Raw genomic sequence first — 24993 nt, forward strand, 5'->3', positions numbered from 1 at the left:
TCTGTGAGATTTTACTATGTGTACAGTTGCCTGCAGTAACCAAATTTGGCATGCACCAGACTGCCTCATTCTTGTGCAGTCTCTCCATAATGATTGACTTTATGACATCTCAGTCTGCACATACGATTTGGCATTCAACTGTGAGAATTTGAGATTTTACTATGTGTAAGGTTACCTACAGTAACAGAATTTGGCATGCAACAGACTGCATCATTCTTGTGTAGTCTTTCCATATGACTTTATGACATCTCAGTATCACATATGACTGGCCATTCCTCTGTGAAATTTTACCATGTGTAAGGTTGCCTACAGTAACAGAACTTGGCATGCACCAGACTGCTGCATTCTTATGCAGTCTGCACACATTTATGTACAATATGACTTCATGACATCTCAGTCTGGGTATAGCCAATTGCCTTATGATTATGCTGTAACATATGCAGTAACACGTACGCACAGACACACCAAAGATGCACAGTTTACAACTTATGAAATCTCTCGCATTAGGGAGAACTGTCACTAGTGAAGACAGATAGGAAAGACATAACCTCTGTATGTCAAAGGGTCAGGTCCTTGTCATTTACTTGAAAAGATGCCATTAATTACCGTATTTGATAGACCACACATATGCACACACACACACATCACTTGTACAAAAACTACAGATAACAACGTAACTGTAGATGCCACGGCAGTGCTATGTAATGCTGTTTGGCTGCAACAGCTGTAGCATTCGGCCACCAAAAATCGTCACGCAAAATCCCTAACGCCCAAGATCATGCTGTAAAGTCTTAACCTATGAGACATCTGACCACAAGGATAGAGAAATCACATCACAGAGAGTACGAACCATCCCACCTGCTCCTTTCTCCAAACGTTCCCGTCGTGCTGAAAATTGTGGCTAATCAATAGGTACACCCTGGGGGGCAATTTGGCGGCGCGGAACAGTCCACTTCTCCGAGAGGTAAGGCTACTATTTTTTTAATGCTTTCTCCAGTCTGATCAGTAATTTTGGTTAAGGCTGGTCTTATTTCCTGCTTAAAATGGAAGTGGTACATGTATGTGGTAATGTACTTAGAATATAGGAGCTAGAAATAGGACAGTTTGATGAACAGTAGAAGATGATCCCTACAAAACGATGGATTGCCCCAAGAGAAGACGCATCGCAATTCCACAATTAAGCTTATTTGGAAGAGTAATGTACTTCCATTGACATGCGGGAGCCAATTTGATACGTCTCATCCCGCGCTCTTGCCAAGGCTGACTGGAATATGATAGAGCCTTTCAACGATCGGAGATAACAAGATTCAAGTACGGAAGAGAATAGATTTGGAACGGACACCCTGCTCTGTAGTGGCGTTCGAAGAAACAAAGATAATCACAAGCATGTAATAAAGACAGAAAATTAATAACACACCATTTTTCTTCATAATAAGAACGATAGACCCTTTCAACAATTGGTGATAACAAGATTCAAGTACAAGAGAGAAAAGATTTGGAACGGACACCCTGCTCTGTAGTGGTCTTTGAACAAAGATGATAATAAAACAAGCATGCAATAAAGAACTGAGACAGAATTTCTGATGGAAAATTAATAAAACACCTGGACAGAGATCAGCGATATTACAAGATTTAACTTGGGGATAGAATAGATTTGAAATGGACACCTTGCTCTGTAATGGTTTTTGAAGAAAGATAATCACAAGCAGCATGTAATAAAGAACAATAATGTGAGTGAGTAATAAAGAACTGAGACAGAATTTCTGACAGAAAATTAATGATACACCTCCATTATTCTTCATAACGATAGATTTAAGAACCTAAGATGAATAATCTCATTAGGTTGAACATCTGTCGACTATTCAGTTCTCCAGCTGCGTTAATGACAATGTACCACAAAGTCACCTATTATCACGTTTACAGGAATGTTGACGATCACAACAAACCAAATTATCACTCTCTGTGACATCTCTGCCAAAATTTGGAAAACAACTTCATGAAACTTTTTTTTTTTCACAAACAAAAACCAGCAGCAACTACTCGTATCAACTTGAAATTACATGTAAACTCTTGACAGCATTGCTATATACAATGGGAGGGATCAAAATGCCACCTGTATACAATGAACATAATTATACAGGTTAGTGCACTGCCAGGTAAAATTGGAGCTGTGCAGGAATTTCTGATGTCTGCCTGAACCTAACATGACTGGTCCATGATTTAGATGAAGAATTCTAAGAAACGCCTCTGGTAAAATACACCAAAATAGGTCCTCCTGACTGTGCTCTGTTCTGATCCTACTATTTCTCCAGATTTGAGTATTCCTAACTGTTTCCTAAAAGACAGCAAAATACATGCAGGTTCTCCTACATTGTACCTCTACTCTGATCCCACTATTTTGCCAGATTTAGATAAAGAATTCTAGCAAACGCTTCTAGCAAAAGACAGCAAAATAGGTTCACCTATACCTGTGCCCGGATCCCTTTTTCTCTCCAGATTATAGAATTCTGAGGAATGTGTCCTAAAAGACAGCAAAACACGTTCTCCTACCTGTGGCCGAATACCACAATTTCTCCAGATTTAAATGAAGAATTCCTACAAATGTTTCCTAAAAGACTGTAAAAAAAGTATCTGTGCCTTGATACCACTATTTCCCCAGATTTAGATAAAGAAACGCCTCCAAAAAGGCAGCAAAAAAGGTTTTCCTACCTGTTCTGATCCCACTATTTCCGGCCAGTAACCACTTTTGCCCGCCCAACCATCCCATCAAGGGTCGTAAAAATAGAACCAGCAAATCAGATTCCAGCAGGAACACCCACTCTAAGAACACAAACACTCTAAGAAACATTTCCTATAACTTATAAAACAGCAAAATAGGTTCACCTACCTCTGTAATAGATAAAGAATTCCAAGAAACGTTTCCAAAAAAGACAGCAAAATAGGTTCTCCTACCTGTGCCCAGATTCAACTATTTATTCAGATTTAGATCAAGAATCCTACATTGTATCTCTGTTCTCACTCACTCACTCACTCAATATCCTGGTTTTGATTATTCTGCTGATTCCACTATTTTGTCTGATTTGGATATTAAAAAATTCTAAGAGACATTTCCAACAAAATAAAGGTTCTCTTACCTGTGCTGATCCCACTATTTCCGCCACTAACCACTTTTGCCCGCCCAACCAGCCCATCAAGGGTCGTAAAAATAGAACCAGCAAATCAGATTCTAGCAGTAACACCCACTCTAAGAACACAAACACTCTAAGAAACATTTCCTATAACTTACAGTATAAAACAGCAAAATAGATTCACCTACCTCTGCAATAGATAAAGAATTTCAAGAAACGTTTCCTAAAAAGACAGCAAAATACATGTAGGTTGTCCTACATGTACCTGTGCCCTGATCCAACTATCTATTCAGATTTAGATCAAGAATCCTACATTTTATCTCTGCTCTGATTCCACTATTTTAACAAAATTTAGATAAACAATTCTAACAGACATTTCCAGCAAAATAGAAAATAAAGGTTCTCTTACCTGTGCTGATCCCACTATTTCCGGCCAGTAACCACTTTTGCCCGCCCAACCATCCCATCAAGGGTCATAAAAATAGAACCAGCAAATCAGATTCCAGCAGAAACACCCATTGATTTCCCATTCGGAAATGTGGGTGGTTTTTGTTTCATATGGCCAGGCCTGGAGAAAAAAACGTTGTGTTTCCTGTTTCCCAACCGACCCTAGAAAAACCTGCCGACCCTAGACTTTTTTGGGGGGGTGGACCTCTGCAAGGGACATAAGTATTTGGAGCTGATCAACCTAAAATTCTAGCTCCATGATCTGACACCTGAGTGATAAAATGTTGTACAATTATTGGTTTTTTAACATTGACAATGACAAGAAAAAGGGTCCTCATGTAAGTTTTACTTTGTTAAACTGTATTGTACAAGTTGGATCACTAGTGATTGTCAAAGTGTAATAAAAAAGGGAAGAAAAAAAGATTATCACTACCTATCAACACTATTCTTTTCAGGACTGAAACAGGAAACACAAGACTTTTTTTCCTAGGCCCCAGCCTTCAGTTTTTATGGCCAGCCCACCCTTTATTGCCAGGTGCTTATAGCTGACACTGCTGGCAGGGAGAAGATATTTTCACAGGAGCAATACATTGTACATTGAGGGCTTGAAATACTGGGTGCACCTGCACTAAAATTGGAGCTGTGCAGTTACTGTATTTCTGATGTCTACCTGCACCTAACCTGCACTGGTCCATGTACTGGGTATATGCAGGTTAGTGCAGGTAAAATTGGGGCTGTGCAGGTATTTCTGATGTCTACCTGCACCAAACCTGCACAGGTCCATGTACTGGGTATATGCAGGTTAGTACAGATATGCAGGTATTTCTAATGTCTAAATGGACCTAACCTACACTGGTGAACTAGTAGGTTTCTAGATACATGTAGGTGTATGTGGATTTTTATTTGACTGGTATAATGGTAATTAGTTTCTAGCATTTTTAGTATGATCCGTAATTATTGAAGTCCGAGTGGTGCAGGTAAAATTTGTCTGGTAAGGGCATTTCAAGCCAATATTTGATGTACAACACCTCAGAATGGTGCCAACCGATAGTAATTGAATTATGGCAATCTCTGGTTGATCACAAGATGATAAGGTTAAAAGGTTTAGGCCAGATTAAAATGATGGGAACTAAAGATTGAGATAATTGATATCGATATTGTCCTAAATTGGAGTATCATACTGTAAAATGCACTTCAGAGATAGTGTTTTTAGAATACATTTGCTGTGAAATGGCAAATTCCTAAAAGCATGTGCACATGAATGTAACTGAATGACATACATGTACTCATAGAATTAATGGTGCATCAAAGTATACAGATCGATTTTACATTCAGAATACTTACATTTTCACCATACATACATTTCACGCGTTGCTTTGAGTATCTGTTAATTATCAACAAAATCATTACAAAGGAATTAAAAACAGTCCCCTACAAAGTTAGCCATTGACAAGATAAGAGTCTATGGTGAAAGCATATTAGCCTAAAGGCTTTCATTAACATGTCTTAATTGACTTTTACCAGCATCAAATGGCCAAACTACCAGGAAATCAAACTAAAGCCTGGAGGAACAAGATCAATATACTGGGTCTCCTTTTAACTCTGTAGAATTTCCAATAATGCCTGCATTGCTGAGCATTAGTGGCCTTCAAATTAGTTCCACTCAGTCATTTATAATACACAACTTCTGGTGACAAAAATGGGGTAAGAGGCTGAGGGGGACCTTATTGATTTTTGGCTCAGATTTCCAGGTCATAAGATTTAGATCGCTATCATTCCTTGCAATGTATTTATCGGTATTAAACAGTTTATCATAAAATACAGAATTTTGACGGCAAGTACCCGCCATCAAAGTACATAGAAAGAAGAAAGCAAAAGTTCTGTTTGAAAAATAAGAATATCAAAAACTCATTATGTAGAAAATAATATTAGGAACAGAGGAGGATTACAATATGATATTCAAAAATTCAAACAGTGTACTTTCCTATCCATCTTGTAACTCAAGAAATATCAACTTTGTATCAAATTGTATTACGTTGAGGCTGGAAAGAGATATTACAGATCGTGACCAAACATTTTATGTGCACATTATAGGTGTAATGTGCTCTCTGTGATCATTATTTTCTCTGATGTTCCACAGGTGAAGTAACCAATATGTATTATTGGAACTACATACTGTAGCTGCATATCGCTTTTGAGTTCTAATTGTGTGAAGATTAACATTGGAAGATAAAAATCAAAATTTAAGGCTTGAAGAAGGGAGGTCCCAGGTATCAAGTGACACTGATAGTAGCAAGTGAGTTGATCATCAGATTTTCTACCAAGACTACTTCCTGAGAGGGGTGAAAGAGGCTATTTACATCAGGGCCCATCACCCTTGGTACTCCGCTGTAACAGGGGCCAACGTCTACCAGATACCTATAACCCAGTGTTGACGTCACACTTCAGAGAAGCCACATGAAAAGTCTCACTGGGTCAGTCTATTGAAGAAGACCAGAGTGACTGGTCAAAAGTTCTAAGTAAGATTTTTGTGTTGGATAAAAAGTTTCAACTCTAAACATGTAACTACCAACACAGATGAACTTTCATGAAGTCTCACTGGGTCAGTCTATTGAAGAAGACCGGAGTGACTGGTCGAAAGCTCTATACACGAGAGCAATTCTGAGTGTTGGAACAAAAGTTTTAACTTTAAACAAATTTGTTCCTTATTACTTGGCAGTAATATATACCACCTGAAACACAAGGTGACCCATGGACTGAGTAATGGAGCAGTAAGACTTTTCAATAGAAAGTTAACAGTGGCATGTTGGGGGATTATGAGTCCTCACCGGCAGCCAACCGAGAAGACAACGGAAATGTCAGCGTGTCTTCGGAAATGTCAGACAGCCACGTTACGCGCAGAGACGTCAGAGAAGGGACGGAAGACACAAATCACGGATGTGTAGTCGGCAAACCACAGCCAACTGTCAATTATCTGTCATAATTATAACCAGACACTTTTGTTCTGGACCACTGCTTAGGACAATTGACAGGGACTGTGTTCTGTAAAATCTGTAAGTGCAATATATCAGGCACAATGAATGATAACAGGAACTTTGATTAAAATTTCTTTGCATGTTCATACTTAGACAACTGTCAATTATCTGTCATTATTATAACCAGACTCCTTTGTTCTGGACCACTGCTTAGGACAATTGACAGGGACTGCGTTCTATAAAATCTGCAAATGTAATACATCAGGCACAATGATGGAAACTTTGACAGAAATTTCTTTGCATGTTTCTTTCTCTGGTATAATTTCTTTGAGAGATCTCTCCTTTAAGTTCATTTCCTTGAATTAAAACATCAATTGTTCTTGATTATGCTGGTTCCCAGTCTTTTTGCCTCCGGGGAAGGAGACATCCTTTGGCGGAAGGGTTTTGTGAGAGATGTAGAGAAATTTAACACCTTCAACTATTCATAACAAACAACATATAAAAATATACATAATACAAAGCCCGGAGGTAAAAAATCTCAGATTTTACTTGTTTATGTCTATGATAAAGACTTATACATTTCTAGTTGATGTGGTCATGTACTTGTAGCCTCACCTGCATATTGTCATGCAATTAAGTTCTTCCGATAAGATATTTACATCCATTGCTTCTCTCACAATGTACAAAATAGTGTGATTCTATTAAAAAAATACATTTGTCGAAGACAAATGATCCAATCATTCTTAGCACACAGAAAACAACTGAGGCGTGAACTATATTGTAGAACAGACGATCACTCTTTTCTTCAAATAACACACTACACAATAGGGCCACCTGACCCTCACAACCGTAGACACAATACATCACATCCATATTCATTAACGGTTTACACACACGCACGCAATTAGCAGCACCGGGGGTAATTAACCGCGCTCGTGTTCCACAGCTACTGTTTATGGATTGATGGATGGCGTTGAGGAAGATTAGTTTTATGAAACAGGCGGATTCCTGGTTGCGTATCTTTACAAAGCCTGGCTTTTAAACCTGAAAACATTGGCCATTTATTTTGCAATTTCGTTAATAATTTATAAGATGGCTAGACCAATTGGTACAAATATTGAAGGCAAGCAATACCATAAAATCACATTTTGACAAAGTGTTTCCTGAAAAAAATTTAACTTCTAAATTTCAGTGTTCTATGGATGTTTACCATCAAACTATTTTCATGCCGTGCATTTCCTCCCAAAACGCAAATCCGATAAGCTACTTACGCATCCAGCTTATAAGCTTACAGGCATAATACCGTAAAATCTGATGAATTGGCTTTTAATGCCAAAGAGGAAAGTAGAAAATAAGCCTTCCTATCACCAGAAGTTCCTGTTACCATGTTACCTTCTTCTATTAAACTAATTTGAAAGAGATAAAGACTAGAAAAAAGGGTTCAGTCCACGAAATAAAAATCTGGGTCAATGTTTATACTTAGATAGACATATTGAGTGTATGGACCCTTCAACTAGATGTACATGTATTTGTGACACACTGGTATAGACATCCATTACAGAAAGACTATCGGATGAAATGTTGTAAAACTGTCAGATTTTGTCATGGTAAAACTATAAAATACCACAGTTATAATTTATACCTGCCGGAAATGAGGCAAAAACCTCTCCGTAATCAATATATGAGTCGATAGATATACGATGTCTGAGAGCCATCTGGGAAATAAGTGTGATATGTAATTTGACAAATTGATTCTGACATAATGGATTGCTATTTCTCTTTTCTAGCAGTAATATTAGAATGCACAAGTTTTCAGCACGGAAAGTTTAGACTTTCCTTTTGTGCTGACTTTCCACTTTTGGTTTCTCCAAGACTATAACTCTCAAGTTGAAAAAAATGATGAATAGGGGGGGTACTCACAGGGGAGGGTTATAGTGCAAAGTAAGCAACTTAAACCAAACCGAATTGCACTGATGACTAAATGGAAAGACCAGCAGTATTTAGAATTTTGTTTCTAGCACAGAAAGTTTAGGCTCTCCTTTTGTGCTGACTTTCCACTTTTGTTTCTCCAAAATTACAACTCTCAATGATGAGTACAGCACTCAGGGGAGGGTTATACTCAACTTAAAGTGCAACGTAAGCAACTAAACCCAAGCCGATTGTACTACTAAATGAAAAAACGAGCAGTATTTCCTTTTGTGCTGCATACCCTCTTGTGCATTTAGCCCATCTGGGCATGAACATGCAATAAAGATTCATATCATATCATATCAGTATTTAGAATTTTGTACAAGTTTTTAGCACAGAAAGTTTACTTTCCTTTTGTGCTGACTTTCCACTTTTGGTTTCTTCAAAATCACAACTCTCAATGAGTATGGCACTCAGGGGACGGTTATTGTGCAAGATATTATTAAGCAACTAAACCCAAGCCGATTGTACCACTAAATGGAAAAACAAGAGGTATGTAGAATTGTGTGCAAGTTTTTGCACAGAAAGTTTAGTCTTTCCTTTCGTGCTGACTTTCCAAAATTACAACTCCCAATAATGAGTAAGACACTCACAGGGGAGGGTTATAGTGCAAGATAAGCAACTAAACCCAAGCTGATTGTACCACTTAGTCTAAATGGCAAGACAAGCAATATTTAGAAATTTGTACAAGTTTTTAGCACAGAAATGTGTACAAGTTTTTAGCACAGAAAGTTCAGAGTTTCCTTTTGTGCTGACTTTCCAATTTTTGGTCTCTCCTAGATTGCTATGCTAAAATTGCTAAGAGTATGGCACTCACAGGGGAGGGTTATACTCAATCTAAAGTGCAAGGTAAGCAACTAAACCCAAGTGATTGCGCCACTAAATGGAAAAACGAGCTTTACCAGACCTGTGAATGGCGAGATTGATTCTGCCGATATGACTAAGCCTCCTCAGCACTTCTTGCCACAGAAAACGCCCCGCGTTAGCTGCAAAATAACAAGCAAAAGGACAGGAGGTGAGAGCCTAACCAACAATCAATAACCCGCCATGAATGGGTGATGGGGTGAAGCCGTTGGGGAAATGTACTTCTTCTTATCACTACATGACAGAGAATTGCTGGTGACATTGCTGACTTAGACTTTTCCTGTACTGATTCCTTTGGAGGTGTTATATATAAGTTTGTGAAAGGAAGAAAGCCAATAGGGAATAGGTGCATTGAAGAGTTACAGTACTTTAGATCGTGGAACAATTTGCAGTGAGTTTATGTCTCCAGAAACTCACCACTCAAACATACAACCATTGTATTATTCTTTTTCCAACTACAAATCTAAAATGCCACAAACAACTCTTAAGTACCCAAAGACTGAAATCAATTTTCAAATTGGTAAGGTTTTTTTCAAAGAACAACATACATGCAACAGGCAGTGAAATATTTTTGCCCTACAAAACATATTAAATTCCAATATCTGATCAAATATCGCAATCATCCATCAATACATACAAATGTAATAACAGATTCAACAGCTCTGAGCACAGATTGATTGAATTGAGAGGTTGTGTGATATCATTTGTCAACAATGGGGTCCAAAAAGCTATCAAAGGCTTTGGGCAAAATAAGTGTAGGAAAGTGTTAAGTCCTCCACTGGTGTGTTTAACACCACCATGTGATAAAAGTAACTCACCCATGCTATTCACCATAAATATCTTGTTGTAAATATACACAATAAAATGACTGGAACTGAAACGCCGCATCCGCCAAACATCCCAAGGGAATCTTTCCAAGTTTAGTATGACTGCCTCCTTTCAAACTTCCATTCTGCTGCCAGGAAGCAGTGCCAAAACAGTCTCTTTCAATCCTACAAAAACTCTCTTTTATGAATAATCCATTTTTCATTTTCCACTTTTATGAGCTAGTTGGACAATTTGGGTCAGGTCAGATCGAAATGGACCACACAATGTAGTCGACCACATTTACTCCTCTAACAACTTAATGTGGGAAAATCAATCAATCTCGGTGGACAGAATCAGATCTTCCTCCCTGTACTACACTAACTATTGAGTTGACTGCACTAACTATTGACTTGATATAGACACTCCTAACAATAAATGTTATAGACTGTGGAAAGCATTAACATGATTCAAATGGAAGACTGATTTTTTTTTTTTGAACTTTAATGTGGGAAAATCAATCAACCTCAGTGGACAGAATTAGATCTTCCTCCCTGTACTACACTTAACTATTGAGTTGATATAGACACTCCTAGCAATAAATGTTATAGACTTGTGGAAAGCAATAACATGCTACGAATGGAACACTGATTTTTTGTGAAGTTTAATGTGGGAAAATCAATCCATCTCAGTGGACAGAATCTTCCTCCCTGTACTACACTAAATATTGAGTAGATATACACATGTAAGTAGTTCTAACAATAAATGTTATAGACTTGGGGAAAGTATTAACATGATACGAAATGGAGGACTGAATTTTTGCAAAAGGACTGTGCAAACGCAGTGAATATGAATTAGAAAGGGTAACAACTAGCAATTGTCTATTTTGTCCCTCCCTCCATTTAAAATAAAAATAAAAAATGTCAGACTCAGAGGACATGTACCTCTGTTCACTGTTGTTGTTAATAATTCATCACTAATGCAGGCCACTAGAAGGCAAATTTCATGCTCAATGGAAGTGATCTTGTATACAGACCATGCACGCTTGCTTCTGGGTCAACGACCAAAAAAAATTGTATCTATGGGGAATTGGATCTGCCCTACCTTTGACAGGAACCTTGTTGTGCTGTATTGATCAGCAAGTGCAGCGGATCTCTCTTTTGCAGGCACTCCTGAATGAGTCTGTAGAAAACACAATACAATGAATATGTGCTAAATATATCAATGGTTTATTTGAGCAAATAAATTACATACATCTCAAAAGTTCATCTGTGTTGGTAGACATCATTATGCCATAAGTTTAAACTGTAATTTCCCAATACAAAGAATTGGAGTTACCCAAATTGTTTTGAGTTGTACAGTCAAAAATTTGGGTAAGTCCAATTTTTGGTGTTGGAAATTACAAACTTACAGCAAAATTACATACATTGTGTCCAACAGTGACAGCTAAAAGACTGAATTGATGTTGGTACATCACAGGCACTTCTGTCACATTAAATTTTATCATTACCATTAACGAATGATTTGCTGACTTCTGCACCTGCCCCCACCGTGAACTTATAGTTAAGCGAACACCTCCATTTTTCACACAGTGAACTTTTGCTACTGTGAACATCAAGTAAATTACAAGCATTATAGTACACTCAGGACCAGTTGAATCTGCATCATTTCAAGGTAAGTAATAAAAGTCGTCAGAGCTACCTGATGCTGACAACAACACCAATCCATGGGGGATGGGAACTCATACCACCGAGGATTAGCACACAAGACATGCAACAGTAAAGAGCCCTTATTTACAGCAGGAGGTGTGGAGACTTAGCACTAGGGGAGCCACTCGCTGTCATTCCTGTTTTTTTCATGGTACTTTTATGCACACAGTTTTCACAGGCACTTCTGCAACATTACCGTTAACAAATGATTTGCTGACTTTCTTTTTTTTCTGCACCTGCCGCTACTATGAACATGATACAGTTCTGTGAACAACCACATTTTTCAAAGACTGTGAACTTTTGCTACCATCAACATGAAGTGATTTACAGTATTCTGCAGTTAACACTATTCAGACTGTACACTCAGGACCAGTTGATTCTGCATCATTTCAAGGTAAGTAATAAAAGTCGTCAGAGCTACCCGATGCTGACAACAACACCAATTCATGGGGGATGGGAACTTATACCACCGGGGATTAGCAGGCAAGACATGCAACAGTAAAGAGCCCTTATTTACAACAGGAGGTGTGGAGACTTAGCACTAGGGGAGCCACTCGCTGTCATTCCTGTTTTTTTCATGGCACTTTTATGCACACAGTTTTCACAGGCACTTCTGCAACATTAAGTTTTATCATTACCGTTAACGAATGATTTCCTGACTTTCTTTTTTCTGCACCTGCCGCTACTATATGAACATGATACAGTTCTGTGAACAACCACATTTTTCAAAGACTGTGAACTTTTGCTACCATCAACATGAAGTGATTTACAGTATTCTGCAGTTAACACTATTCAGACTGTACACTCAGGACCAGTTGATTCTACATCATTTCAAGATAGGTAATAAAAACCGTCAGAGATACCTGATGCTGACAACAACACCAATCCATAGGGGATGGGAACTTATACCACTGAGGATTAGCGCACAAGACATGCAACAGTAAAGAGCCCTTATTTACAACAGGAGGTGGGGAGACTTAGCACTAGGGGAGCCACTCGCTGTTGTGAGTTATGGCTGTATTAACACAATCATGAAAGCAGGAGTATATCAGATGCCGGCATAATATCTCTGGCTTTAAGGGATTTGCCATCAAGACATCTAACTTGTATGTGCACATAATTTCTTTCTGAGTTAGTCATTAACAGCTGGGGACGGTGTTGTGGGGCTCTAGTATGCAACATTTTATTTGCGATATCCCTATAGCAAGGATATACTGGTATGAGGGAGAGAGCATGGGATATACTGAACATTTTGATATGCTGGCTCTGACTTTTTCCATTAGGCCATGTTGATTTCATTATATGGATGACATCCTCTTGGAAGCCCAAGACTGATGCGAGTGTGCAAAGTTTTGCACAAAAAAGGTGGTGCCTTTGTTATAAAATCTAAAAAATTTTCTTGACAATATGCTACATCAAACAAAATCAATACGATGGAAAAAAAACTCAGAACGCCAGTGTTTCCATCTCACCAAATGACATCTATAACAATTCTGAGTTCAGCACCAGGGACAGTCCTACGATAAGATACAGGGGTAGGATCTGAGAATGCAATATTGACATGATATTACATCAAATAAAATTGAGATGAGGAAAAAATTTAGGCTGGCTAGAACACCAGAGTTTCACCAAATGACATCGATAACAGCTCTGAATTCAGCACCAGGGACAGTCCTAACTATGATAAGATACAGGGGTAGGATCTGAGAATACGATATTGACATGATGTTACATCAAACAAAATTGAGACAATGGAAAAAAAATAGAATACCAAAGTTTCACTCTCACTAAATGACATCAATAACAACTCTGAATTCAGAACCAGGGACAGTCCTAACTATGATAAGAGACTGGGATAGGATCTGAGAATACAATATTGACATGATCTTACATGAAACAAAATTGAGACGGTGGAAAAAAACTTCAGACTAGCTAGAACACCAGAGTTTCCATCTCACCAAATGACATCAATAACAATCATGAGTTCAGCACCAGGGACAATCCTAACTATGATAAGATACCAGGGTAGGATCTGAGAATACAATATTGACATGATTTTACATCAAACGAAATAGAGATGATGAAAAAACTTCAGACTGGGAAGAACACCAAATGACATCAATAACAATCATAAGTTCAGCACCAGGGACAGTCCTAACTATGATAGGATACTGAGGTAGGATATTGGGTGAATTGATGGCACATCAGCATGGATCGTGGATCAATAAGACACCCGATACAGATCTATTTTAGAGTCTGAAGGTAAATCAATATACTGTAATTCCTGATTTTTTCACCATACTCTTATGTATGTTCACAGTTTATACAGCTTCATGAAAATTCATACAGAAAACTATGGAACATTGCCAACAGTACACTCTAAATTAACAACTGGTATTAAAAGATACCTGTCTGATAGCAACCTTTCTTTTCTTAATTACAATAGTGGGACACCATGGCTCCTCTCTGACTACCTTTTGTCATTACCAGCTGCCGGGAACAAAAAAGTTCCTTCTATGCAGCATTCTGTCATTAGGCCTAGGAAACAAAATTTTGTGTTTCCAGTTTCCCAACCAACCCCAGCAAAAACCTTTCAAATGCTCTGAATAGTCTGAAACATTGTTTAATGCATTTTCAGGAGCAGTTTTTTTCTTCAGTCAATCAGGTGAAATATTTGTCCACAAGCAAACAGGCGGACGGGTCCTTGACATAGTCTCTATACATAATGTTAAACTTTATTTCTTGGAATAATTCACTCACACTCACTATCCTGGTTTAGATTATACTGCTGCCGGGTTTCCCTGTCCCAGGGGTGGGCAGCAGTCGGCTGTTCTGGACATCACGCCTCCAGTTACATGTAGCTCTGTCTATAATTCTAGCTGAAATCTACAAAACTGTCAAAAGAACAAAATTCCTACCTACAGACCATAGTTTTTTTCAGGACTGAAACTAGAAACACAACATTAATATTCCTTGGCCTCAGCAGCACTTCAAACTTTTTGATGCAATTACAACTACTCTTACTCATAATTCAAAGGATTGTGCACAGCAGAAGCCTCCAGATGTTGTATCGTAAGCAATTACATATCTTTTATCTTGGAATGCAAGTAGTAACATAGGGGAATAGGTAATTACCCACCTGCTGTTAAACCCATCCAATGTAATTTCAGAACAGCAAAACAGAAAATAATCTGGATGAGGAAATCTGTCTGATATTGACACTTACTGCCATTTCTTACTCTTAGCACATTTTTGTCATCATTCCATACTTTTTTTAAATATATGAACTTAGTACTTGAAATAGCTCACGTGAGGCATCTCTTTGTTTTTGGGTACCACCCAGAAATACATGTAGTTAGAACCAGCCTAAAACAAGCAACCATCTTCCATTAGTAACATCACATTTTTGCCTCACAGATATCAGTATGCAGTGAGATAGACCTGATACAACTTTTAAGTAAAAGAACGTGCAGAAGATTGGATTTGAAAATCAAGTTTTGCTCCCCTGAAATTTCACTGGATGTCTTTAACTCTAACTCTCAAAAAATCAATGTGTTGCTACCCAGCTATCACCCCAAGAAGCATCATATCCCTTGTGATATCAGTACAGAGAAATGAACCTCATATCTTATTCCATTACAGGATACAACTGGGATACAACTGATGTATCTGTCCTTCTTTATTCCATATAAAGCACAAGACATCATCCATGGATTTTGAGACAAGGCAGGAACAGCCATATAACACCACAGGTATAACCACAATAGGCTTTGTACGGTATACTGTAAATGTATCTACTTTGATGGTGGTATAATTTTATGGTATGAGGGAAAATAAGGTATTCACAGTGTTTGAAGTTTGCCATTGAAACAAATAATTATTCTATAGTACATGATTGTACTACAATAGCAATAGAAAACACATATTTGTTGACAGTGTATCATGATTTTGCAGTAAAAGATCAGAGCAAAACCACCAAAAGAAAAACCACCAAAAACATTTCACAATTTACAGTATTGTAATTGTCATTGCGCATGCAGCCTTCAGGGCAAAAACACTTGACTAGATACACATGGGAAAACAGTCTAGAAACCTCCAGGAAAAACATAGTAATTCATTATACACAAGCAAACAGAGAGAAACCAATTAAAAGAAATTCAATTTCACGATCAATGGTTAACTGGCACAAGCACTTAGTGTGAGGGAATATGAGTTCTGTACTAACAAATCACACTCAAAATGCAATCACTCAAAAACTCTCTCATCAACTTACAATGTAATTAATCATGCTACACTCGTTAGGATAAATTATTTAACATAACGATAAAAAGATTACGCAACTTGGAAAAGTAGAACCATTTGCACAACCTTTCATTCTGCAAAGATGGGATTTTCTTGTCTGGTGTTGAAAAGGTTAGATAACAAATGTCTGAATCCTAGGGTGACAATCACATGTCATGTAAAAGAGTTGTCCAGGGACATTGAAATACATGTAAATTAAAAACTACTAAAGGACCCAAGGGAGAAATCTAGACATAATACTGTTTGTGTACAACTAGACAATTTCCTCCCTCTGTTGACATCAATTTCCTGGCAATTTCCCTACCACTTCTGATGAAATTACAATATGATAACCAATCATAAATACACCCAGAATCTCAATAATCATTTCTACTGTAGAGCCACAATGGTCTGAATGCCAAAAATCAGTACTCAAGCAACTGGATATGATTTGGGAAATGGTCAGACATTTCAGGTACATGTACCATTGAGATGTCTCCGTGCCCCTTGTCACTGACAAAAGGTATGTGGATCATCCACATACCTTTTGTTAGTGACAAGGGGCACGGAGACATCTCAAAATCAGCAGTATTATAAACACAAACTATAATTGATTGACATACAAATACTTAGACATGAAGACAGATTTTTTATGGTCCAATAGGTGGCAATGCGCACTATTGTTGGACAGGTCACTCACTCTACCCTCATGTCTGCAGTAACTGATCAACGCCACAGTAAGAGGAGAAACCAGAGGATTAACATCTCACAATCTCTAATTGGGAAATCAATACATTTATAATAGCCTTTCCAAATCTGAAGCAGATGATGATTTTCTTGACATTTTGGAGGGCTCAAAATTCATCATTGGATGCACCATGTAAATTATTTTAAACTACATATAATATACCACAACAAATATTTGTTTTTAATGAATAGTTTGAACAATACACACAACAGAAAGTTAGCTACTCTGGTGAGCTTTCAAGATGCACTTTGTCTCTTCATCAACCCTTAAGGGGTTTATATTTTTCTGACACTCATATGCTGTATACTATCAGGCTCATACTAGATGTAAAACTGAACATCTAATATCTTTACATATGTATAAATATATCTGGGTGCACCTGGTCTAGTGAGAAACACAGAAAAAATTTGGGTGCACTGCTCCAAATTTGGATGCACCTAATATTTCAAGCCCTGTATACTGGCAAGATCGAACAGAGATAACCTGCACGCAAACAGGCTATTTTTCAGGCCACCCTGATCTGACCCAAATCGCAACACTTTCCAAACCACACCACACCGTGGGTCGCAAAATTGCTGGTCATAAATCAAAAGTACCCGCATTCTGGTTTTCTCGTTCTTATCAAAACCAATCTCAAAGATTATCTGATCTCTCTTTAAATTATGTATCACGATGGCAGGCAAAAAGATTGACACCTTCCAGTTTCTATCACAGCAAAGCACATAACTGAACACAGAGCATATTGCACACATCTTTCTAACATTTTATGGCAATTTCAGGGATGCAAAATATTTTGGATGAGGAAATCTGTCTGATATTGACATTTACAACAATTTCTTAGCTCATTTTTGTCATCATAAGTGTTTGAAATAGCCAAAATACAACCTACCTGAGGCTTTTTTTATTACTTTGATACTGCCTATAGATAGCGAAAAACAGCCTACGATACATTTAACAAGCATTTTCCATTGGCAACATTGCATTTTTGTCTCACAGTATGTGTATGAAACATAATTAGTTTTTGCTCACATTCTACATGTACTTATTTCATCTTATGTGGTGCACCCATTTTTTTAGGTTGTGTGCACTAGTGCACCTATTCCCAAAAATGAATTTCGAGCCCTGTAATATGCAAGGAAAGTTTTATCTCAGCCCATTGACAAAGAGCTCACCGTGCCATGAGTAATGGGTTGTTGAGAACTGTATTATATGACGCACCCCCAAAAAATTTTTGTGCACCCATTTTTTTTAGGTTGTGTGCACCAGTGCACCTATTCCCAAAAATGAATTTTGAGCCCTGTAATATGCAAGGAAAGTTTTATCTCAGCCCATTGACAAAGAGCTCAACGTGCCATGAGTAATGGGTTGTTGAGAACTGTATTATATGGTGCACCCCAAAAAAATTTTTGTGCACCCATTTTTTTAGGTTGTGTGCACCAGTGCACCTATTTCCAAAAATGAATTTCGAGCCCCATAATATACAGGGAAAGTTTTATCTCAGCCCATTGACAAAGAGCTCCGCGTGCCATGAGTAATGGGTTGTTGAGAACTGCCCGGAGCGTATCGGCCCTAACACTTATAATTCCACGGATACAAATCTGTGCCTACAGCAAACGGAGGAGACCGTGACACAAAAGGTTATCTGTTATTACAGTCAATGTCCACAGGCTTTGGCACTCGCCCAACTTTCCACATACGCCCATGTATATGTAAAATAATTTTTCTATATTTGTATAGCCGGTATAACCGCCCTTCGGCATACTACACCAGCTTTACAGGCATGTTACATCGAACGACTTGTTACACCTTACCTTTGAACATCTAAACCTATACATTATTTACAAAAAAAAAACCAAAGGCCAAGAAAGCGCATCAACAGAAAGACTGAAAGGCTACCTGTAGACTCGCCATATACTGTGGAAGTCTATCAACACATGAAATACAACAATCAAAAAGTGAGTTTCAGAATTACAAAATGACTATAAAGAAAAATATAGTAAAATTTCACTTTTCCTACCTTGATTGATGTCAGGTTCCTTACTACTCTAACTCTAAAATCAAGAAGTCCTTGAGCCAAAGGCTATTCTGCTAGACAACTTCAATATAGTACTGACTGGTCGAGCAAAATCCAATGTCACATTGTATGACAGTCAGCAGAAGTAGTTGTGGTAAGCCACAAGAAGTCCATCACACACATACTTTATCCTGGGTTTCTGGCACGCAGTATCAGTTTGCTTGCAATGACAAGTCGTCCAATCCAGGTTCTGTAAAGGCTGCAGCTTTCATATTCACCACAGTATTGAGTCTCTAATACAGTGATGAGCAAGACCTCCCGTAATGTTCTGGCATCCAAGTCTGTGGCTACACATAGAATTATTCAGTAGTGTAGTGTCCGTCTTGCAACAGGGACTCCCTATCTAATCTTCTTGCATGCTAACAGTACTACCACCTTCACAGTTACATGCACACAGACATGCTAGTATATCCCACATGGATTAGTCTCAACTTCTGCCAGTGGAATACGTACGGCTCTTGCCTTATACCACAGTTCATTTCTAATGTAGTCCGTGGGCCCACAGCATTGCTGCATAAATATTCAACAATGCTCCAATCCTGACACCACCAATATCAGGAGTGAGGAGTCCCAATTGGATCTGGGTTGATTTTTTTTTAGATCTTTACAGCAGGGAAATTCTGGAATGGTCCATTTACACCACAGGTGGGGGTGACCAGGTTATGATTCTAGGGCCGAGGTATAAAAGTGCATATTTCAGGAACTTATATTAACATCACACAAACCAACAAAAACTGGTTAAAAGATACCCGGCATATCCTTTCTGGTAAGTTGCCTATGTAGAGGTACCTTAGGTACAATTGTAATGATTTGGAGGACTATATGATACAGGCTCTAGCACAAAATCAGATTTGAGAGCCGATCAATAAATTTGTGAGACGCGTGTCCCTACAAATAGTGCATTTCAATTAATATTACTTAGGGCTTTTATAAAGTGCTCTAAGTAAGTATCAGCAGTTCTAAGAAGGTTGATTGGCACTTAAGGAAAATACTTAGACTCAAAATGGTGCCAAGAGATCAATAGTACAGTTCACTATTTGGGGCATCCTTGTGTCCAGGGAACGGTAGATAAACAGATTTGGATCAAGTTTGGTGCTGTTATAAAGCTTTATTCTGGTCATTTTTGGTCTAGGATTTACGTTGACCAGACTTGTAATCCTTTCACATGCTACCTTTTCACCTGCTATTGCAAAAAAAGAAAAAAGAAACACTCAATTATGTCCTTTGGAAACGTCTGACCGTTTCCGAAATCATATCTAGTTGCTTGAGTAACTGTTTATGGCATATGTCCTTTATTGTCCAACAAACTGGTTTCAGACATAGGCATTATAGTGATTACTGTAAAATTTTTGACAAACATAATTATCATATATAAACCAGTACTGCCAGCAATTAAATAGTACACTAATCGTCATTCGGTGTGATATAGCTAGCTGTGCGTGCCTGCGAAGCTGGTGTGTTACACCGAAGGGCGGTTATACCGGCTATAATAATACAGATACAGAGCCACAGTGAAATAAGCTAGTTGTGATTTCAAATCCTTCCACGGAAAACCATTTTCTGCTTACAAAGGCATTTGACTAAGTCTTGCAAGATGGAAAATTGAGTCTCTCTCATCTATAACATGTAACAAGCTTACATGCAGACAATACATTTACATGTATACAATCATGTATCTTTAGACAACATATCTGAACCCTCTTTTTTGTTAGCTACTTGGGTCAATGATGGTGAGCTGATTTGCTAGTTTCCTCTACATCCAAGGTACTTGACGTTGAGCTAAAGTTAACTCATCTGATGAAGCATAGCTGCTATCGGAAAGACCGTACCATGTCAGATATGACTCTTTTCTGTCAAATGGCGTAAACAGTATTGTTATACTTGTGTCAATGATTTGCTAGTTTCCTCTATATCCATTGTACTTGACCTTCAGCTAAAGTTAACTCCTCTGATGAAGCATAGCTGCTATCGGAAAGGCCATACCATGTCAGATATGACTCTTTTCTGTCAAATGGCGTAAACAGGATTGTTACTTGTGTCAATAGTGGGCTGATTTGCTAGTTTCCTTGTAGATATATCCAAGGTACTTGACCTTGAGCTAAAGTTAACTCATCTGATGAAGCATAGCTGCTATCGGAAAGGCAGCAGCATGTCAGATATGACTCTTTTCTGTCAAATGGCATAAACAGGATTGTTACTTGTGTCAATGATTTCCTAGTTTCCTCTATATCCGTTGTACTTGACCTTCAGCTAAAGTTAACTCCTCTGAGGAAGCATAGCTGCTATCGGAAAGGCCGTACCATGTCAGATATGACAAATAGTCATTAGCAAGTACTTCCTGGTAGTCGAACACTTTCTGACACCCGATAAGCCCTGTTCCAATCCTGCTCCAGTCTCCATAGTTCATCAAGATCAGCAGCTATCAATACCGGACTACAGTCCGATGAGTCAAGTGGGTAAAGCCAATAAAACTGTCCTCCCCTACGCTACTGCAATTCTATAATCGAGGAGGCATTGCTCTGAAGTGCCTTGTTTTACAAAAATTTGCTACTTGTATCATACATACATCAAGATCAGGAGTTATCAATACCGGACTACAGTCCAATGAGTCAAGTGGGTAAAGCCAATAAAACTGTCCTCCCCTGCTACTGCAAGCCAGATGTCTTTTTGAGTGGATCCAGGTACTAGACATTACAAGCATATGATTGTTTGGAAAGAGTTGAAATGTTCAAATTCTGGACTTACTACAGTGAAGAATGACAGTCACTTATAGTAAAGAAGTAATTTTACTTCTTGTGGTAACACTGGAAACATAATTGTTTAGTTGTCTAGTGGTATTGCATATCATTATACCTGTACACTGTACTGCAAATTGTTTGAAAAACAACTTCTGTTTTAGGTTGGTGGAAAATGCAATGCTATAATCGAGGAGGCATCCTCTGAACTGGCCGGCTTTACAATTAATATTTCTACCATCATACGTATATCATTGTGAAGTTAAACTTAAAAAGAGCAAATTTTAAATGGAAGAAGCAATGTAACTACTTTTTTTTATTTACATTAATTAAAGAAAGCCAGCAAACCTTTTTTAAGAAACATCTAGTGCTTATTTCAAGTTTCTAAAACATCCTCTAAGCTTTTTATTTGGATTACCCATTCAGAAATTGCCTGCCACTACAGTGTTCAAACAAATACCTGTCCTGTAGCTAATATTACTTTGGACACAGGGAACATAATACAAATCCTACTATCAGATAGTACATAAATCAAAGCAAAGAGTCTCCAAAATCCCTTCAACTATATGTATGATTTATCATTGCAGCGATTTGCCTGTGGTCAAATTCAACTTCCAGCAATCCAGCAAATGCTAAAAGCCTTGGGTAGGCAGCCTTGAACTTCAACCATACTTGGACAACATATGACCAACGTCAAAAAAGCTGCTCTTAACAATATTTTCCATGCTTGCCACATCCTTCATAGGTGGGCTTACAGTAAATACATTTTGCTGCATCCAATAATCCATGGAGGAAATGAAAGGATCTGTGAAGGACCAGAATAATAGCTTCAAAGCACACGCTTCATCTATCACCTCCTGGTCTATACTTCACAAAAACACACTCTACTTTGCTTTCGCATCAATTCAGGAAAGCCTCGTTATCTGGGCTCTTTAAAATGAGACTCGACATGTGGGCCAGTCAGCCCATTTTGAGGCCAAGGAAAAAAATGTTGTGTTTCCTGTTTCCTGACTGACCCTAGAAAAAACTGCCAACCCTAGCCTTTTTTGGGGGGGAAGTGGACCCCTAGCCTGCAAGGGACATAAATTTGTGGAGCTGATCAACGTTTTCTAGCTCCACGATCTGACACCTGAGTGATGAAACTTACATTGTACCATCGTTTTTCCAAGATTGACATTGAAAATATAAGTGTCCTCATGCAAGTTTTACTCTCACACACCCGTAAAACTATTATTAATTTGGATCTGATCACTAGAAGTCACCAAAAAAAAAATGAAAGAAAAAAAAAGATACCTACCTACTGACCCTAATTTTTCCAGACATCATTATCGGTCGACCGTATTGGTCGGGGTTATAATGCCCCTTACAAGGTGACATACCCTTTCGTTACCTTAATTTTTCCAGAACTGAAACAAGAAACACAACAATTCTTTTTCTAGGCCTTAAAGTGAGGCTGAAACTGAAAGGCATCATAAATGACTCCTCATCCTAAACAAAAGAGGCTGGGAGAAAAGATTACAGGCTAGAAAAATAAATTTTCTAGCTGATGGACCTTTTCTAGATCCATGATCTGACACCTGAGTGATGAAACGTTGTACCAAGTTGAAAAAAGATAATCCGTACCTACCGACCCTAATTTTTCCAGAACTGAAACAGGAAACACAACATTTTTTTTCCTAGGCCTTAAAGTAAGGCTGAAACTGAAAGGCACCATAAATGACTCCTCATCCTAAACAAAAGAGGCTGGGAGAAAAGATTACAAGTACAATTTACATTTCATCACTCAGGTGTCAGATCATGGAGCTAGAAATGCTCAAAAAATTTATGTCCCTTGCAGGATCCACCCAAAAAAAAAGACTAGGGTTGGCAGTTTTTTCTAGGGTCGGCCGGGAAACAGGAAACACAATTTTTCATTCCTTTTAAGGCCTAAACAAAAGAGGCTGTGAGAAAAGATTACAGGCCGGGAGCCAATGTGCTGACATGGTAACGGAGCTCTGTCTGGTATTGATCGACGGAATCAATACGTCAAGAGGAGGCTGTCATGGGTTATAAATCATCGGGGAAGAGGTGAACTTCACACTGACCTGGAGGAAGGCTACATTATACATGCACAGTAGCGTGCGTAGTCCAGTGGTTAGCGATCCTACCTCTGGACCAAGAGGTTGGGAGTTCGAATCCCAGCTGATGTTGCTCACCCAACATGCATGCTACTGTTTAGGGTCGCAGTCCTTCGGACGGGACGTTAAGCCCTGGACCACTGTTCATTGTTCTTGTCGAAAAGAGCTGGGGGAATTTCCCCGGTACAATGAACCTGTAAATACTGTACATAGCATCTGTCTTTTCTGTCACGACCAGTGGAATCACTTGATATTTTTAGACTGAATCACTTGATATTTTTATTTATTATTTTGATTTGAATGTATCAGTTTTACTACGAACAATAATTCAACGAATTTCGTTCTTCTGCACCTGCCCCTAATGCAAAAATGTCAATTATTTCGAAAGCGTAATTATGCTACTGCAAATATAAAGTGATTTACAGTACTCCAACCTTCTCCATGCTGCTACATGTAGTTAGAACTCTAGCCATGTAAGCCACGCTCCGTAACATTGCTCCTTTTTCAAAGCTGAAAGAGCAGCAAAGATAATACTGCTGGATTTCAGGCTATCACATTGTATGCACAGTGTGATGATGTGGGCAGTCTGAATTAAAAATGTACTTGAACCTTCTCCATGCTGCTTAAGCTTGAACTCTAGCCATGTAAGCCTTGCTCCATAACATTGCTCCTTTTTTAAAGCTGAGATAGCAGCAAAGGTAATACTGCTGGATTTCAGGCTATCACATTGTCTGCCCTGGGTTATGCTTTCATGATGGCCTTTTTTTGTACTTTGAACTGATATCAGTCTTTCTTATACATGTAGTTTACAATACAGTACTTACATGTAAATATATACACCAGTGCTACATGTTCATGCTACATGCAACTCACAGTTTTTCAAGTTCCAAATTTTGTAACTTAGAAAACTCAAGTCAAAGTTGTTTGAGCTTCATGCACTTCATTCAGCTGCTCATTTATTTCAATTTGAAGTTCTAAACTACATATCATTTTGACAACTAACCATGTTCAAGGTTTCACCCTCGAAGGATGTGCAACTGTTGCTGCAGCATTTTACACGACATTCCAATCAATCGTGCAGAAAATTCACTTTCTCTGACCTATAATACGATTTCTTTCCTCCCGTACCTTAGACTATCGCTG

General features: G+C 38.3%; 1 protein-coding gene across 3 annotated transcripts in view; it reads right to left on the reverse strand.

The window, feature by feature from the left end:
- LOC109487154 (serine/arginine repetitive matrix protein 2-like) overlaps window positions 1-24993 on the reverse strand; it is a 132189-nt gene that overhangs the window by 96368 nt on the left and 10828 nt on the right. For 2 of the 3 annotated variants that reach the window (XM_019791124.1, XM_019791127.1), the window contains exon 3: window positions 11291-11368. The exons of the other annotated variant lie outside the window; for it this stretch is intronic. The gene's annotated coding sequence lies outside the window, so the exon portion shown is untranslated. The remainder of the gene's footprint in view (window positions 1-11290; window positions 11369-24993) is intronic. 3 annotated transcript variants of the gene reach the window in all.

Source organism: Branchiostoma belcheri, unplaced genomic scaffold, assembly GCF_001625305.1.
Source record: "Branchiostoma belcheri isolate BF01 breed outbred unplaced genomic scaffold, Haploidv18h27 scaffold86, whole genome shotgun sequence".
Taxonomy (NCBI): Eukaryota; Metazoa; Chordata; class Leptocardii; order Amphioxiformes; family Branchiostomatidae; genus Branchiostoma; species Branchiostoma belcheri.